At 40.5% G+C, this 18,392-nt stretch overlaps 1 protein-coding gene across 4 annotated transcripts in view; it reads right to left on the bottom strand.

Moving 5' to 3' along the window:
- The window catches only part of USP54 (ubiquitin specific peptidase 54), a 91,990-nt gene that overhangs the window by 52,921 nt on the left and 20,677 nt on the right, over window positions 1-18,392 (bottom strand). Inside the window, exon 1 of one of the 4 annotated variants that reach the window (XM_030950742.1) lies at window positions 17,431-17,550. The exons of 1 other annotated variant lie outside the window; for it this stretch is intronic. The gene's annotated coding sequence lies outside the window, so the exon portion shown is untranslated. Of the gene's footprint in view, window positions 1-8,142; window positions 8,276-17,171; window positions 17,231-17,430; window positions 17,551-18,392 lie in introns of those variants that run through there. 2 more of the 4 variants (XM_030950743.1, XM_030950741.1) reach the window with 2 other exon arrangements.

The raw sequence follows: 18,392 nt of genomic DNA, 5'->3' as shown, positions 1-18,392 counted from the left end.
ACAGCAGCTTCAAATGTTATGCAATTGCTCAAAAGTAGTTAAATATCACTAATCAATCCTGTGTAAGACAGGAAAATATAAAAGTAGGCAGCTGTCAACCCTCCGGTGAAATGGAAGGTTCTGGTTTGACTCAGCAAGAGCTCAGCCAGCCTCCTGCTACCAGTTATTCCCTTTCCAAATCTTTACCTTGACTTTCCAAAGCAGAGCTTCAAGATTAATTTAGTATTTGATTCAGTATCCAGGTATAAACACTTTGATTGCAAAATTCTGTATTTTACAGCCATCAACTATTGCCAAAAGCTTTCAAGGCCCATTTTCATATGGCACCTTATTAACAAAAAATCTCATCTCCCCCTGATAACACATACCACTGATCCGAAAAAACAAGGGATTTGCACTCTGGCTTGTGAATTCCAGTCCAACAATGACTTAAGAGCCCTAAAAGATTTCAGAAATAGTCAGCAGTATTCAACAACATATGGCTTAATGACTGGTTAACTTTTTAAATCCTAAAATCCTGCTGCCATTCTTTTCCTGACCTTGCAGATTTTCACTGTTGAACAGAAAAATTCTTCCTCATCTGTAACTGCTACCTTGTTGTAACTGTGAGTTCTCCTGTCAATCTTCACACCCCTTTTTTTGCTTAAAGCAGAAGTCAGTAGCAATCAACTCCTAAATCATACACTGTTCACATTACAGCACCACAAACCCCTCTGTTCTATTAAACTCTGTTATAAACCAGTGATTTCTGATATGTTTGAATGTGGAAATACACACATCCATACAGAATAACAACCACACAAGAAACAGATTTTGCAGGAAAACAGAAGAAGTCTGGCTCCATTAGTACTTTTGATTTTAAAGGAAACACAACAAAGATTAAGCAAAGGCAGCAACACATTGAGAGCAGCAACAAACTGTGATCAAACAGATGGACAGTTTGGGTGGAAAAACAGCTCTTTCTGCTGATGTGCTAAGAATCTCAAAGTCAAATACTGCAGTGCACTGTTCTCTCCTGGTAGTGCTCAAGGGGAAAGATGACATCCAGGGCAGAAATCAGTTTCCTCAACACATGCACATGATGGACCTTTTGATAACACTGGCTAGTGAAAACTTCCACAGAGGTGGGCAGACAATTCCCACCTCTCTTGTGATCAACAGCTGGGGCCAGATAATCTATTTGTTAGTACCATAAAAGCATTTATTCTCTCCATCTTTGCTAAGGACAGTATTTGGTATTAAAATAATAGTTCTAGATTAAAGTATTAGTTCATTGTATTTTGTGTTTTATCTATACCACCATTATCATGTACCAAGACAGATTGTAACTCTCAAGTTACACCAAGGTGCAAAATTAAAGCTGTACAGGGGAACTCACAAAAACAGAGTAAAGGCAGAGTGAGCAGCAGTTTATAGTTCCTTTGCTAGGTCCCAGTATTAAATGCTTACATCATTTTTTTCCTGTTTTACTAAAACTGACAAGCAGAAGGAGCACTGCTGCACTGCAGAACATTATATAGATTCATACTTCACATAAAAATATAAAGCAAATGCTCTCAGCATGCACAACATGCTGATTATTCTTCTTTTTTAAGCAATCATCTGTGCTGTATAGCTATAAATAACATTTCAGCAGAATCACGAGTGTGCACACATGCATAAGCTGAGTTTAAGACCATTACTATGTAGTTTCAGAAGAATAAGTATAACTAATAAGAACAGGGAAACTAATTTTTGCTTCATTTGGCTCTGTATAGAGAAGCATTTGCTGTGAAACTCACTGAAGACTTCAGAACTTGAGTAGGAAAAACACTTGCACACACCACAAGAAAAAGCTTACTTAATCAGAACATCCCATATCCAACAGCACTTAATAGCATATGGAAAAGTAAAACAAACAGGTTGGGGGAAACATGCAATGACACCAAACACCTCACCAAGAACCTGGAACAGACAAGCAGGGGTAGTGGAACTGTACAAGTAGGAGGCCAGCAGAAGAAAACATCTGACCAATGCATTGAGGGAAATCAGAGGAAAAGACTGTCTCTGCAAGCTGATGAGCTGGGTCCTGTCCTTTTCTGAATATGAAGCAAATAGACATGACTATACCTCAAGACTTTTCAACCCAAACTAGCAAATAAAGTGTTTGGATTATGCTGCCATGGCCTCCCTGTGGCTCCTGCAGCCCAAGACTACACCTGGCCAACCGGTCCATCGCTGGCTGATCCAACAGCCATGGACATAACTGTGCTTCTGCCCAGCTGCAGACTCAGTCCACCACAGACCTTAAAAACTAAAGAGCCATTTCACAGGTCTCTGTGAGTTCTGGAAAAAGAGGATAATAACAACTTAATGCACAACAATCCTGAACTCACAGTTGAACATCAAATATAGGTGAAGTCATGAAATGGTTCCTACAAACACAGGAAAGGAACCCTTGTATAACAGGACGTTCAGCTACCTCCATTACTTGATATTTAACTTTCATTGAGAAGCCCCTTTAAAATAGATAAATTGCTTGAATTCTTCTGGTATAAAACATCTTCTGAAAGATAGTAAAAAAAGCCTTAAAGTCAAGTTTAACAGATCTTACAATGTGAAAGCTGGAGTAGATAGCTAAAACAGACAAAGGATACTTTCTTTGTCAAACATTTCAGAAACTCAAACATTAGAGAATATGCCTAGTATACAAAAATGAAAGCTTCATGTGTGCAGATTGTTGTACAAACTCGTCTTCTGAAATATGTATCTTTTACTTTATGTTAGAACTAATAATAAGGTGAAGCCATGAGATTGCATACGAACTTTCACAAAAACCTGGCCTCACTGAATTCAAAATACAAATACAAATTTTTAAGTTATTATTCAAAATAACTGGTTGTCTAAGTCTTAACAGACATTACTGTAAGAAATTTCTTACATACTGACTTAAAAAACTTATAACACCCTTTCCAAGATTTTAAAATATTAAAATCTGTAAGTAATGTGCTGGGGAAGAAAAACCCAAACTAACTGTCGTTCATTTTATAAGATGCAGAAACAATGACACAATTTCCTTCTATCAAAATCAGGCTTATGGAGATGATGCTATTGTTTTCATTCAAAAAGGTTATTTTATCTTCACCAGAAAAGTACTGTGAAACTACCAAATGCAAAAGGGATTATTTTGTGTCCCGCTGTGGCCTGGAGAGATCCACAGAGCATGAAAGAGACTCTTGTTAAGCACAAGCAGGCTCTGTCCTAATGGGTCACAGAAGCAGAAGCTGTGTAAATGCAGTATAATAGAAACTGAACAGATCAGTTGGGTGTTGGGGTAAGAAAAAGAAGAATGATGTCAACAGCTTTGATTTTTTTTCTCTGCCTGGCAATAAAATGACCCAACTGAGTGGCACCAGAAGCTCCCTAAAAAACACCCAGCAAAAAACCCCAAACTCATCTAAACAAAAAACCCAAATCCCCTTACCTCTCCAAAAAAACCAAAACATCTCCCAGCCAGAAAAAAACCCAAGCCCCAGGAAGCACTCAAGAGGAAGTTATATACCCTGAAAGGGGCCTTTCCAGATTATTTGTGGGTTGCTCATTGGCAGAAAAAGATCATGAAGAGGTAGGTCACAAGAGCTCTTTTCTTAGCAACCGAAGAAACCTGTTAAAGATAAAATTAAAACTATTCTGAAGGTGCCCAGGAAAGTCATAATACATTTAACCAACTAGTACATGTGGAAAGGAAAACACCTCTAATGAAACTTCTTGCTGTTGTTATTTTAAAACAGACTGACAAGGAGCAAATTTAAGGATATGTACACATGCTTTCATACACAAAAAGGAGGCCTGTTCTGACAGGACTGCAAAGTACTCAGCCAACAACAAATGTTAAAGCCACTAATTTCAACATTGAAAGAGTACCTAGAGAAAACTGCAGTTTAGCTCAACATCAGACAATAAGATTTTAACCTGCTTTGTACAAAAAAAAAAGAAGTATGCTGTTACTTTAGAGATTCAGTTTAATTTCTTTCAGCAGTAATTCAACTTTTTCAGTGCTTCTGTGGGTCTGAGCTCTACAAAAAAGCAAGCAGCTACCTCTGTTTCTCTCCCAAATCTGATCTTGCACTGGCTGAAATCACATGTGAAACTAAACACAACGTACATACCCTTTAAATAGGGACTCCCAGGAGTGCTGCAATGTTAAGCACAAAGGATTAAGCAGTTTCTGGCTTAGTGCAGCACAGAACACATGAAATTTAGAAAGTACAGCTTCCTAAACTCGTGTCTTCTACTCTGTGTACTTGGTTCATCTTTTTTCTTCCACCACAGGGAAAAAACGCCCAGCCTACAATGATGTGTGCCACTCCCTAAGCAAAGTACCTCGGGGAACAGCACTGCAGCACAGAGAAGCTTTGGGGAAAGGTCTCAGGCAAGAGACAACAGCAGCTTTAGGGGTTCTTCCACTCCATCACACACAGCAGGGAACAGGAAAGTAACTGGGTCTCAGGATGATAACATTTATGTAAGCATTTGGTTCCTGGCTTCTAATTATGGGTGCCATACTTTAAGAGTGTGGCTATGCCATGTAGCACTCCTGGGGGCAGAGTCCTATCCTGTCCTCTTGGGGAGATACCAAGGCTGTTCAAAGATGAAAGCTCCAGGGATTGTGTGGTATGGCTAGTCTTAGCACAAAATTTCCAGTAAGACATTTGGGACCATTCAGTGACTGACAGGCTGGGCAAGCAAGACATAGCTGGTAACAGGAAACTTGCACACAAACCTATTTCCATTTTGTATTCTCTAGATTTTTTTTTCTTTTTAAAAAAGTAACATTTCTATTACTATTTAAATAAAATATGGCTTTTCTGATGTTAAAATACTATCAGTCTTTTGGGAATTCACCACAGCAGAAGGGTTAGACACATCCATCTCAAAAACTGTGGAGGACTCCATATCCTGCCATGGCAATTCAAAATAGTCCCTAAGGTTTGCTTCTTCCTGCAGGCTCCTGTACAGGTTACGCAGGCCACCACTCCCCACACTGGGATCCCCTAGAGCTGGTCACAGGACAGAATCTTCATCTTCCAGTTGCAAAGCAGTCACATGCTGCCCACACCTTCTCTTGCCAAATTCTGTTAGTGCCAGACCAGCTGATATTGCTCCAGGCTCGCATCTACAAGCATTGTAAGGCTGTACAATAGAACTTGTTTTCCTCAGAATTCCCCAGACAATACGCTGGCAACATAAGAAGCTGCTCAAGAGATGCAACTGTTGCATTAGCAACTTGGCGCAGAAAATAATTCAGATCCAGAACACCAGCAAGGCAATAAGAGGACAAAACCAAACACTGTCCTGTTTAAAAGTCCTCTCCCCTTAGAATAACTGGGCTTCAAGGAACAATCACCTGACATCTGGGAAAGCAACATCTGTAACAGCTATCCTTATCAAGAAGGGTTACCATACCACAAAGGTATTTTCAGTTATGTTATTACACCAAGTTAAAACTTTTTTGAGAAAGAATTTACAAAGTTTTCCTTTAATACTAGACAAAAGCATTCAGACACACTGTTACTATAATTATTATCCATCGCTTAACCAGCATTACAAGTCTTATACAACACTTCCTTATACACACACCTGTAAGGGAAACAGGAAAAAATAAGAATATTTTATCCAGATTAAGAGTCTATGCATCCTTCCTCTGTGATTAAGAAAATAAAATAAATCATGCACACGTGTGCATGCACACGTGCAAGTAAGTGGATGATCTGGAAAAATCTTACATTTTTTTATCCATCAGAACTGAGCTCACTCCATTTGAAGTTAAACTGCTCTGAGCTTGAGCAAAAAGGTACAGTATTAGAGGCATTTTCTTTGCTAAACTAAAAGGAAGTTTCTCCAGCTTTTTCAGTCACTTAAAAAGACTATTAATATGACTGTAATCTGGTCTCACATCTTACATCTGTGTCAATTTCTAGGAGAAGCATCAAGGAAATAATATCAGTTGGAACACGGTGGAGTTGAAAAATGGCCATACTGAAAAAACATCTTCCAAATGCATTTGTTTCAGCTCTCTTAATTTTCTTCTTGATTATGTTTATGTCTACTCAGAGGGGCAGTATGAGCATAAATTTCTCTAACACATTGCTTTGACTATATCCAACTATTCCCCCTTCCCATGGTAAATCAGTCTTCCTGCACTCCCTTCTAAGGGCCCTCAAGTTTAGCATAATATTGACTTCCACATTTCTAAGTGCATTATTAAATCCTGCCCCAAAAGTTTATGGTCCCAGTCTTCAACCAGCCATTAGTAACATTATAAAGCAAGTGCTTCTGTTTTCTCTCCCTCAGAGAAGATGGAAACATACCAAAAACATCTACAAAAGTATCTGGTTATCCTCCAAATCACTCCTTTCCTGCCAAGCACACAGAGAAGCTCAGCAGCAAAGCAGCAGGTGTGCCAAAACCATTGTTCAACCTGACAGTCACCACAGTCTGCTTCCTTCACTCCTTAGGCTGTTTGCCATGTTTCTCTGGCCTTAAACAGAGAACTCTTTAACCTGGAATCATCCTGTTTGGGATTTTAAGATACCTGAAACTCTTGAGACCACTGTCATAGCCTATAGGCATAACTACATCAGAAATTAACAACTTCAGAAAACACAAACTTCTGTATATCCACTGCAACACTTCTTCATCGAAAAACCCCAAGAGGTTTCTGAACTGTCAGTTATAATAATAGTAATAAAAAGCCTACAGCTTCTCCAACTCCCATGAAATACAGTGTTCTAGGAAGAGGATGTATAATCTCAGACAACCTCTGAGAGGAACCTTATTAAATAACCAAATGAAGCCAAAATCTTGGGGCCACCAGAGTAGTGTGGAGAGGGCACTTCTCCCTCCACAACTGCTCAGGGGCAGGCAGTTCACACTTAGGCTCACAGAAGCAAATTCAGCTCACAAAATTAGCACATTTGGAGAGATGGAATGAGGGGAGGAGGGGGTTTGCTTTATTTCCTACTAGGTTAGCGATGTGAATCAGCTTATCAAGAAGTTATAGTTAGGGCAAGGCCATTGGGACTTCATCTTCCAGGTACGGATCAGATGAATCCTGCCTCTGAAGATTATAATCAATGTATTTGTAATTCTCGTCTGTTTTAGGCTGCCTGAGAAGTCATTCCTTCAAAACAATCTGGAATGCATTAGAACAGGCAGAATGTTTATTATACTGAATGTCAAGTATGGGAGCTGGTACATAGATTATTCTCCTCTCCTTCACCCTCTCTGATGACAAAGTCTAGAACCGGACTCATAATTTTGTGGAATTAGAACTTCTGCTTAGTGTCACCAAATATATCAAAATAGTGTGAGGGTTTTTGTTTCTTTTTTTCAAATCTAGAAATTTAAACAAATACATACTTCTTGCTAAGCTGAACTGCAAAAAATATGAAACAGTACTGACAGACTTAAAACAATCACAAAACTATTATTATTTTTGAAAACAAGACACTTGATAGAAGGCAGGGGATCAGGAAAACAGATAAAGCAAGTTGACTTTTATAAATCAGTACATTAAAATAACAGAAAAGCTCTGCATATGTTTAGTACCTCATTTCATTATCAACTTTCTTACACAGGATCCAACAAGTAGAGGGAAGAAAACCACATCTAACTTATCAAAAAAGCAGTCTGGAGCCCTTCTGACTAAGTAATTCTTAAACTGTACAATAAGTGGGATGGGAAATTAACTGCCAACATCCTTTTCAGCTATAACAATTGATATGGTGAGAAGAGATTCTGATGGGTTTTATCTTCAAATTTATCATGGATACCATTAGACAAAAAGTTATGGTATGGTAGACCAGAGGCAGCTTATGTCTTAGAAAGTACCTTTCACAGAGGTAGAACATCATAAACAAAGTGTACACATATGAAACACCATTAGCTAGCAGGACTGGAACACTGAAAAGCAAACTATTAACTAAGTCAAGCAATACTCTTTCTTTGTATCTTAGAAACAGAAGTCAGCCACACTGAAAAGCAGAATTTTCTATCTTTCGGTACCATATGCAGGAGAGAATTCCTATGACAACCTGAATTCAATCAGAAAAGTCACATCACAGTGATGGTGATGCTGAATTAAAAATCAGAAAGACCTACCTTCAAAAGCTGCTTTCTGTTTATTGCGTGGACTCCACACTGGTATCACAACAGAAGCTGGAGATCAGAGAGATTTAGGAAAACTGAGGACTCACTGTGAGAGTAACTGCTCTGATTAATACTTGCAAGAAAAATTATTTAAGGGAGGAGGAAAGAGCTAGAATAGCATGGGAGGGGATAACCTGCTGTTTCAAACAATAGGAAGCTGTTAAAACAAAAAAACAAGGGCCTCTCTAAGCACAGGAAAGTCTCATTTGAAAAGCATTGCCCCTGCTGCCACCTACCAGGCAGGCAGCCCTGACAACAGAGATAAGGCCAGAGGCCCAGCCCTGCTCACTCCCCTCGGACACAGGGCCAGGCAAGGAGGAAGGTTTTCCAAATCCTTTTATAAAAGAGACCAGACCGGGGGCAGAGGAGGGGGAGACAGGGCTGCAAGGGATGACTTCATTTTACAAGCAGCAGCCTGCCTGTGCAAGGCAGGGCTCCTCTCAGTGTGACAAGTGGAGAGGTTCCTGCAGACTCTGCAGTTAAATGTCAAGGATTGTTTTCTTGTAGAAGAAATTGATAACCAGGATCAACATGTCACCATTTAACAGAAAAAATGGAAAGGACTCGAAAGACAGATTCAGTTTTGGTCTCTCAGTTTACAGCCCTGCAGTTGCAATACAAACTTAAAAGCAGTTTTTCAAAGAACAATTATTGCAGGACACTTCCTGGAACCATCCCCAAAGCCCCCAAAGATACAGATCACAGAAAAAGAAATTTGTTCAGAAAAACGGCTTCCTATCCCGAAAACCCCCCATCAGCTCCGCATTAGCATTACTACACAACTATTCCCAGACACTCCTACAGTACAGCTCCAGGACAGGGCTGCCATCTGCATTCAGCATCAATTTGTTCTAACATGGTCACGTTTAGAGCACAGACAGGGAGACTTTTTACATCAAGACCAAAATAGCTGTAGAGAAAACTTTGGTTATGTTACCAAAAAAAACCCCAAAGCAATGCACACCATTGTCTTGCTGCCCCAGCACAATATACTGCTAACAGAATCAGATTGAAACATAATAATGCTGTGGACATACAAGGAATTGAAGATACTATCCCCACTGGGACCATTTACCTAACAGAAACAAACAATGCAAAAAGGAAGCATTTGGAATACAATTAAATTGGTTTGCCTTAAGAACAATTTAGTCTTGCAGGATAGAAGGGGCTGAGCCAAGTTTTAACTATGTCTTTCCATAATGATAGACTTTTGAAAGGACAAAAATAGGAGAATAAAAAAGGAAAAAAATATAGCAAAAGCACAATACCCTAAGCAGTTTTACCTCATGATGCTTCTACACAACTTTTTTTTTTAAGATTCAGTGTGAGCAAATTTCAAATAAAGTAATTTTCCAAAGTGCACTGACAGTGCCATAATTGTGAACAAAAAACAGTCCAATGTTCAGTAATCATGCTGGGCTCAAAACCTCCTCCACAGCTGTGCGTGGTTAAAGCAGCATGCTAACTCTGTAGCACTCTTCCCTCAAACAGCTTGTTTCAAGGAAGCCAAATCACTTAAAAACACAGTTTGCAACACCAACACAGACTTTTGCCAGGCAAAAGCAATATGCCAAATACAGAAAGAGCGACCAAGTCTTCCAGGTGTCTCACCCTATTTCTTGGATCTGCATGTTTACTCTCAAATATCTGCAGAATTTTACCAAGAGTACGGTGGCATTATTTCCACAAAACAACAACCCAAAGTTGGTAAGCAGCCTTGCAGAGAAAACACTGGTGTCTACACTCCTTTAGTCCTCCTCCTTCCAAAGCACAAAGCATTTGCCTTTCCTCCTCAGACACAATACCACATACATCCCCCCCCCATGACTCCACTGCCTTCTTTGATGAGGTGATGCCAGCCAATGCTCACGAAAGGGCAGAAGCATCTAAATCAGTAACATCAAGAGTTTTGTAGTACTCATGTTTGCAAATTCCTATTTGCTTCTGCCTTAGTTTCCATAATTTTAGAGCTCGATTTCAGCTTTTTGATAAAGTGCTTCAGGTGTCCACACATACTTGAGTAACTGCAAGGAATATGGATCCAATGGCAATTGGATCCAATTGGACATTTTCAAACACCTGTTTTGACATAATTTCGCACAGTCCCTCAGCATGTGGATAGTGGAGACTACCAGTTACCTGTCTAAACAATAACCAGTTCTTCAATATTTCAGTGCATGAAGAAAGCATGAAAATTATTTCTAAATGCTCTCTTGAAAGCAAGATCACTTCTGCTTCCATCACACCTAAAATTAAAACTTTTTAGAATCACAGAGCAGCAAAGGACAATAAGTGTTTTACTACTGAAACAAATCCCTCTGCATTAGACAGAAAATAAGAGTTCACTCTGTGCTGATGAGGGTCTGACAGTTCAAACAGCGAGCACAGCTCCATGCCTTGAGCAGAAGCAGGGGTACAGGCCCCCAGCTGAAGAACAACAGTGCTACTGCACTCACAAAAGAAAACTCTGCCAAACATACCAGCTAAGAATCTGACTCACTGCCACCAAACTATGACAGAATTCAGAGCAATTACCACACTTCTGCACAGAACAGGAAGAAAGGGGCGGGGGGAAATAATTTCAACTCTTCTAACATTTCATCTAAAATAGTACAGCACAGCAACCCTCAAACTGTTCTGGTCAAATACTGCAGCCTTCAGGGCAACTGGGAGAGCAATGGTAGCAGCAATTATACAGCCATCCACACAGCTACCTCAGACAGCAATGAGGCAGGAAAACCAGGCAAACTAAACCAACAGAGACAAGCCCGAAATCTCTGCCTTCCTTGCTTTTTTGCTTTGGTTCAGACATCAGCAATCTGAAGCAAATGTATTTGCAAATAACCCCATCTGTTAGAAGCATGCATGCCAACAGCATACCTTCACAGCTGGCGAGACAAAGAGAGATAGCCAAGAAAAATGACAAAAACATAAATTAAAAAAAAAACTGAAGAAACAAAGTATAGATGAGAGAGCTGAAACAACCATTCTCTTAAGACTGAAAAGAGTTATTTTCCAAATGTCTGCAGAGTCACATGATTTCAGCTTCCTTCTGCTTTTGCAGATCTTTTAGCTTCCTACCTAGCAAAGGCTATGCTAGCCCTTCCCTTCACCTTCACATAATTATCCACCACAGCACTCCCACTCACAGAGCTGTAAATGTCAGCACACTTAGTACAGTTTAAATACCCTAAGTTTGTCTACATGGAGAAGTTTGTCAGGAATAAGTGCTACATGGTAAAGATGAAGTTTCTTGACTGCCAACAAAGATGCTGGTTGCAGAAGATCCTGCCAGACTTCCACAGATGAGTTCTTACTATTCTCATCGATGCTCTGTTCGGCAGGTGGCAACCAGTGTAGGACCACATTACAAACTGCCTCATGAAAATAATGTAGGTTAAAAATAACCAGAAGATAAAAGTATGAAGTGGGCTACTTTTAAAATTTCAGTTATTCAGAATACAGAGTAGTCCTGCAGTATGCGCTTGTAACTGGCACAACATAGACCAGCAAACTACAGAGCACCACAGAGCAGAGAAACAGTAATTACAGCAGCTTCTTTATGAGCTTTCCACCAAAGTCAAGACACCATGCAGATGTACTAGCCACTAATTCCTAGCACAGGTAACTTACAGTATGTTTTATGATACAGCTGTGTCAAGCTGACAGCTGCTACCAGGGTTGATCTGTTCACCATCACATGCCCCTTCCACTCCCCTTATGCTAACACTGGTAAGTTTGCAAAATGACGTATAACAAACAGGACAGCAAAAAACAGTTGGCAAAAAACAACTCTACCAATGGAAATTTTATTTTTTCATTAGCTTTCTCACTCAAAAGCAGGAAAATAGGCCGAGTGAACAATGCTTCTTGACAGTGGCCCGTAGTTAGATCCTCCCACCCAGCTAACAAAGCTGCCCCTCCATCTGCAGTCAAAGGCTGCGCAGCAATCGGGAGCACAGACGGAAGGCGTGGTCTCATTTCACTGAGGGAAACAGCAGACTGTGTCACTCTGTGTACTTTCCCTAGCCTCACGCTCCCACTGCTTCCAAGAACTGCACGGAGGGTGAGCCACTTCCAGGAGCCACTTCATCTAAGAGCTGAAGAGGGAGAGAACAGGAACACCTACTCCAGACCCAGCCACCTGCCCTGCCCTACCATTAAGCAGCCACAGTAAAGCTGCACACCAGGAGACATCAGCTCAAAACAACTGGCGCAAATTAATCCCCCTGGTTAACGTTTTCTAGACTCTTTAAGTTAGTACATTGTTCTGGGACCTTAGTTTTGAACTTGGAGAATGCATCCCCTGGACTTTTAAGAAGTCTGAAAACAGATGTTTGCCCTCTTCACTGAAAATCTCTTGAGGTCAAAAAAGTTAATTCTGTGACTGGAAAGCAGTGACCATCTATAATTTCTTTTTTGGGGTATGAGGTGGGTGAAGAAGGTGGCTTAAGAAAGAGAAGCTCATGTTGCCACATCAGCAGTGCAATTTTCAAGAGGATGGAAAAAAACCCAAAAAATCTAACAACAGTCTTAACAAACTTTAGGGCAATGTGTTCAAACATATTGGGCAAATATATATGCTGTACTCAGCTGACCTTTTCCACATGACAAGACAACTGTTTAAATAAGGTCGGGGGAGTGGGGAGGCACAGCAAAATCTTGCTTTTACTTACTCAACATAGCCTTAGAATCAAATGGACTCATATTTTTTAAAAAAATCCATTCTGTTTTGTCTTACCATCTCAGTTACTTTTTTTTTTATTAAAGTCAGGTAACCCAGAGCTATTCAAATCGCTTGTAAATTACAAGATGAACAAAAATCTTTTTTTGCCTTTTGTCATATAAAAGAATAACCAAACCAAGCTGTTTTGATAGCTACCAAAAGAGAGTCAGAATTATTTTGCAAGACTACTCAGACATTGACTAATGTGAGGACAGAGCTTTTATGCTCCCCCACTTTCCTTCAGCCTCCCAACTGCTCATTCTCATCCTTGTGCAACCCTTCAACATGGCAACACAACAACCTGGTCAGGGTAAACAGCAGCCAGGCGGAAAGACAGGCCAGGGTGGGTTAAAGTCAGATCTGCTCCTCAATGTTCCCTACATAGCCTCCACAAGCATTTTCTGTGTGGAGCAACTTGGGGTGCTAGAACCAGTTAAATCAGTTTAGACTACATCTGTTCAAATAAAATCTAAACTGGCTTTAAAAACAAGCTTGAGAGCAATGAAGTGGAAACAATTCCTTCATAGGTGATGTCCAGTCATCACTATCAGGAGTACTATTGTCATAATTCGATTACAAACCTTAGACTTGGCAAATGAATCTGGCTCACTTATAATCTTAAGAGTAAAAAATTGGTATATTCACTCAATATTTTCCCCTTTATTGATAAAAGTTATTTTACTTCTTATGTTTATGTGCTACAAGGCAGAGTGCTCCTCATCGAAACTAGTCTTTCTTTTGGCAGATGACTCAAACAAATAAAAAATAAATACTGGGAGAAAAACAAAGTGCTAATACCCTCAGCACATTACTATGAACATATCCTGCTAGCAACTTGACTTTCTACATCTAGGAACTCTTAAGAGTGACTCAAACTAGTTTTTCCTGTAGCACTGGGAAGTCTCAAAGACTACAAAAGCCAGGGTTTAAAAGTTACCAAAGACAAGCAAGAATCTAAATACCACTCTTTACCACAGAGGTAACGCCACAAATACCACAAATAACTGCACTTCTTGTTTCTACTACCCTCCCAAAACCACCACAAAAATAAGAAAAGCAATTCTATTGCATGCTTACTCCCAGTGACTGCCAAACACAGCGCACTGCATTTAATCCATCCTGCTTTTTGTAACTTCCACCTCAGTAAGTGGACCCAAGCCAAAAGAATGTTTTATAAATACCCTATCAAAAAGAGAAGGCAAAAGGTCTTCTTGACTGCAAGTAAGACACCAGGTTGTAGATGCCTGTTAATCAAGCAAAGCACTAAATTAAATTTCTTGGTCAAAGCATGAGCACATTCTTTGAGTGACTGTGATGCCATGCTGTGTTGAAAGCCAAAGACAAGTCTCCTGTCACCTCTGCAGCTGGGAAAGACACACATACACACAGAGTTTTATGCCTTAAGAGCCATGGTACAAAATCATTTTCCTGTAGAAAAAGGAATTTCCTGTGGTTTAAATATGATCACACATTATTGAGGAACTAATTTATAGTTTGATTAAGTCAGGAATCAGGTAACAACTTTTCCTACATAAAGCACACATATGGCATAGAACCAGTATAACTGGAGTGATAAATCTGTATCCATTTTTCCTACACTAGTCAAGAACTTACATAATTTTGTGACCCTAAATTACAGCACACAACCTGTAAACCTTGAATCTTAGCAATGCTGTGGTACTTGATAAAAGGCTTGCAAGAAGTCTTGAGAAAGGAAATTGTGCAAGTTGGTTTCACCTGCCTGCATCAAATAAAACCAGTGCTTTTCAGCCTCTTATCTGACATAAAAAGGAGATGACAGGTTGAAGGTGTAAGATTCACTTTGGAAAATATCTTGCATCATTGTGAAACCCAAATGAAAGTAAGCTTGGCTGTTGGACTTTATTTTTGTATCACTTAATTTAACAGAAAAAACAAGATCACAAAGCCATAGCAATAGAGAAGGTAATGAGACTCATAAAATATTCTCTTCCACAATTCCACATTCTGCATTAATTGTTTTCTGTTCTGTTTTATTTTTGTCCTATGACTGAACCTTGGCAGACTGATATGCAGTCAGGATGTACATATATAGCATGGAACTCCCAAGAGCATTTAAATCCATGCCACAATATGAAGAGCTGAAAATAAAAGTCAATGCCACACATGATTCCAGGAATCCTCCCAGTCACAATGGGGGAATTAGTATCTTAAACAAACTTTTATTTGCAATTCATAAAACAAAGTCCTCTATGAAAATGTGCCATTAGAAAGAAGAGGGGAAGTAACAACAATTCTTGAATCAGCTTTCTTTTCACCTTGAAATATTTTCTAATAATTTCATTAGAACAGCCATTATTTCTTAAAATTTTATGCACCTACAAAAGCTGTTGCAGATGCTTACATTTCAGTGACTTTTTCAACAGTATACACAATCACATCTTATCATGACTATTGTTTATTTCACAGCCAGTGAAATTAAACTGGCTTAAGATGCTAAATATGAACAAGAAGGGGAAGAAATAGGTGATGACATCCAGAGGAAACAAGTAAGCCACTTGCCAAAAATCTATGGAAAGTCACATCTGTCACAGTAATAGGTGCTGTAATGAAAAAATATACTTAAAAGTTAAAGAGATTTTAAGGTAGAAAAGTAATTGACTGGATTTCACCCTGTGGACTAATCCTGCTATGCCCTGGATTACCTACTTGTTCACCTTAGCCTGGTGTCCCATGGCTGGAACATCCCACTGGACCACAAACCTGCTTCTGACACAACATCCATACTGTCTGCATAAACATGGGAGAAAAAAAAGAAAAAGGAGTAGTAAACACTAGCAAAATGTGTCATTCACTCCCTTTCCCCTCCCCGAGGTGTAAGGCACAAGTATACATTAACAAGATACAGACCTAAAGACTCTGCTGGTCTTAAAGCATGCTAGATTAACATATTCATCCCTTTGAACAGCCCACTGTTAATATGTCATTTGGGATGATGCATTCTCCAGGACAAAGGCCGTTGGGGCTGATCTATCTATGCAGGATGCCCTCTACAAAGACCAATACAGAATACCAAGTAGTATATAAACATCAGCAGCTAAATTTAGAGAGCAAAAACATCACCCATTGAATACTGATTAGACTGAAATGCTATCAAGACAATAGAAAAAAGAAACCTGCAGAATGATGGCTTCAGAGGTGTGCATTCAAAAGCAAAAATAGCACATTTCTGAACATATACATACATCCATACAAGTATTTTTGTTTATTTAAACAAAGACCTACTCCAGAACCCTGCTCTGCAAGATTAGAAGAGACTAAATCGACTTTGGGATCTAATGCAAAAAATTAGATGTGGTAGAGATGGGCATTTCCAAATCAGGACTTCAAAGGGAAGTCTCAGCCTACATTTTTAGCATAACAATGCCCAAGAGACTTTTCTCTAGTCTTAAGAACCAAGCCTGCTACAGCCATGTTTTACTTGGTCAAATCCTTCTGCCACCCAGAAAATTACAGAGGTCCTCCTGCCAACTTTATCTTCACATGATGATTTCCCTGAGCAGGGATTTTTTTTAATTTTTTCTGCCAATTTTAACTTATCTGGTGAAAAGTGAACATATTAGCCAGAAATTAGAACTACAAATATAGAAGTCTATTTATCATGAAGATTAAATGAATGTTCAAGGAAAGGTTTCAATGCCTCCCCTCCCCTTACAAAGAGGAAAAAAAAAACCCAACCAACCAATAAATAATACAAAAACAAAAGCCCCCAAAAAAGCTACAAGCAATCCCTTGCCTTTCTTTTCCAGAACCACCAAACACAATTCCTGTGCATACAAATATTCAGGCGGTGTAAATTCCACATGGGCTTACACATTCCCACCTAACTGGCAAAAGGTCTAGTCTCTGTTCCATACAGGGGGGATATAATCTTCCATTGGCAAGGGAGGAAGAGCAGCTCTGTGACATCTGACATCCCTCCTCTAGTCCAAACCTGAGCGTTTGGATTTGCCTTAATTTACCCAAGCATAAAGAGTCAAATTTCGCGCAGCACTTTCTATCAAGGACAGCAGGTACACAGCACAATTCATCATCATGGACAACACAATCAACTGAGGCAGTATCTGCTGTTCACTTACTACCTAAGCAACAGTTTCAACAAGTAAACACAAATGAAACACACAACATGATGGATAGCTATATTACAAAAAAACCCCAAAACACCAATTAAGTTTGCAATTAATTAAACACGCTGCACACAGCACATTTTTCCCACCTAGCCTGCTGCAGGAGAAAACCTTTCACGCGCTCACAGGGCAGGCAGCCCCACACGGACGGAGCCGACACCTGCTGCAGCGGCCCCGCGCTGAGCCGCTCCCGCCGCTCCCGGCTCCAGGCGCCCCGGCCCGCGCGGCCCCGCGCGCTCTCCGCCGCCCCGCGCACGTGCGCAGCCGCCACCGCCCCGTCCCGCGGCGCGGGCAGCGCGAGCGGGAGCCGCGGCCCCGCCCCATGACATCATCGCTCCGGCCGCGCACCTGATCCCCGGCAGGTCGCGCCTTAAAGGGGCCGCTGCGCCTCAGCCCCGCGGGGAAGGCCGGCAGCAGCCACGGCCGCGCTCCGGTAACAGCCGGCTTCCCCCGCGGGGCACGCCGGGCCGCCCCACGGCTTCCAGCGCCTCTCCGCCACCTCCCGGCACCGCCGAGACACCCTTCAGCCGCGCCCTGCCCTCGCACGCCCGCAGCCCTCCTCCCCGGAAAGAACTACCCCAGGGTGCCGAATATGGAAATCATTTGGGCGAGCAAACCACTCACCTGGTGGATTTTAGCAACACACATGAAATCCTTTCCCATTCTTTCCACAGCTCTTTTTAAGAGGCGGCCGTGGCCATAGTAGGATGTGCCTCTCTGATTCTTCCCATCCAAGAACCCAAATAGCTACAGTTGCTAAGAACTTGAAGGCCACAGCTTTCCTCTTTTACCCCAGCACCACAATACCAGTCTGCCCGTCCGTAAAGTACAGCTTGACCATTCTCAGCATCATGTTCAGAATCAGACACAGAACGAGAACTGCTGTATTTCTGCCAGAAGCAACCAGCCAATGTAACATGGTACAAAACTGATAACCACTTAGTTTGTATCAACAAACAAGATACTCAAAATGCAATTGGGGCAAATCAAACTTATCACTGTCCTCTTCCCTAATCAAAATCAATTGTCCTCTTACCCTGCTCAGTGATCCTCTGTACTAAGGAAATTTGCTGGAGGACAAAAGACCTTTAAATCAGTATCTGCATCACTTCAACTCAAGACAGGCAAATAACATGAAATGGGGAAGAGAGGATAATGAAATGGAAGATACAAACACTAAAAGTTCCTATTCAAAACACAAATTTAAACAGAAACATGGCAGTTTCTATACTGTCATCCTTCTATCTACCCACATCTATTTATATCTTATTTATATCTAATCCATACAAAAAAGATACTATTCTTACATA

The sequence above is a fragment of the Camarhynchus parvulus genome, chromosome 6 (assembly GCF_901933205.1).
Source record: "Camarhynchus parvulus chromosome 6, STF_HiC, whole genome shotgun sequence".
Lineage (NCBI taxonomy): Eukaryota > Metazoa > Chordata > Aves > Passeriformes > Thraupidae > Camarhynchus > Camarhynchus parvulus.
Note: the sequence above shows the minus strand (reverse complement) of the source record. Positions and strands in the feature narration are given on the sequence as shown.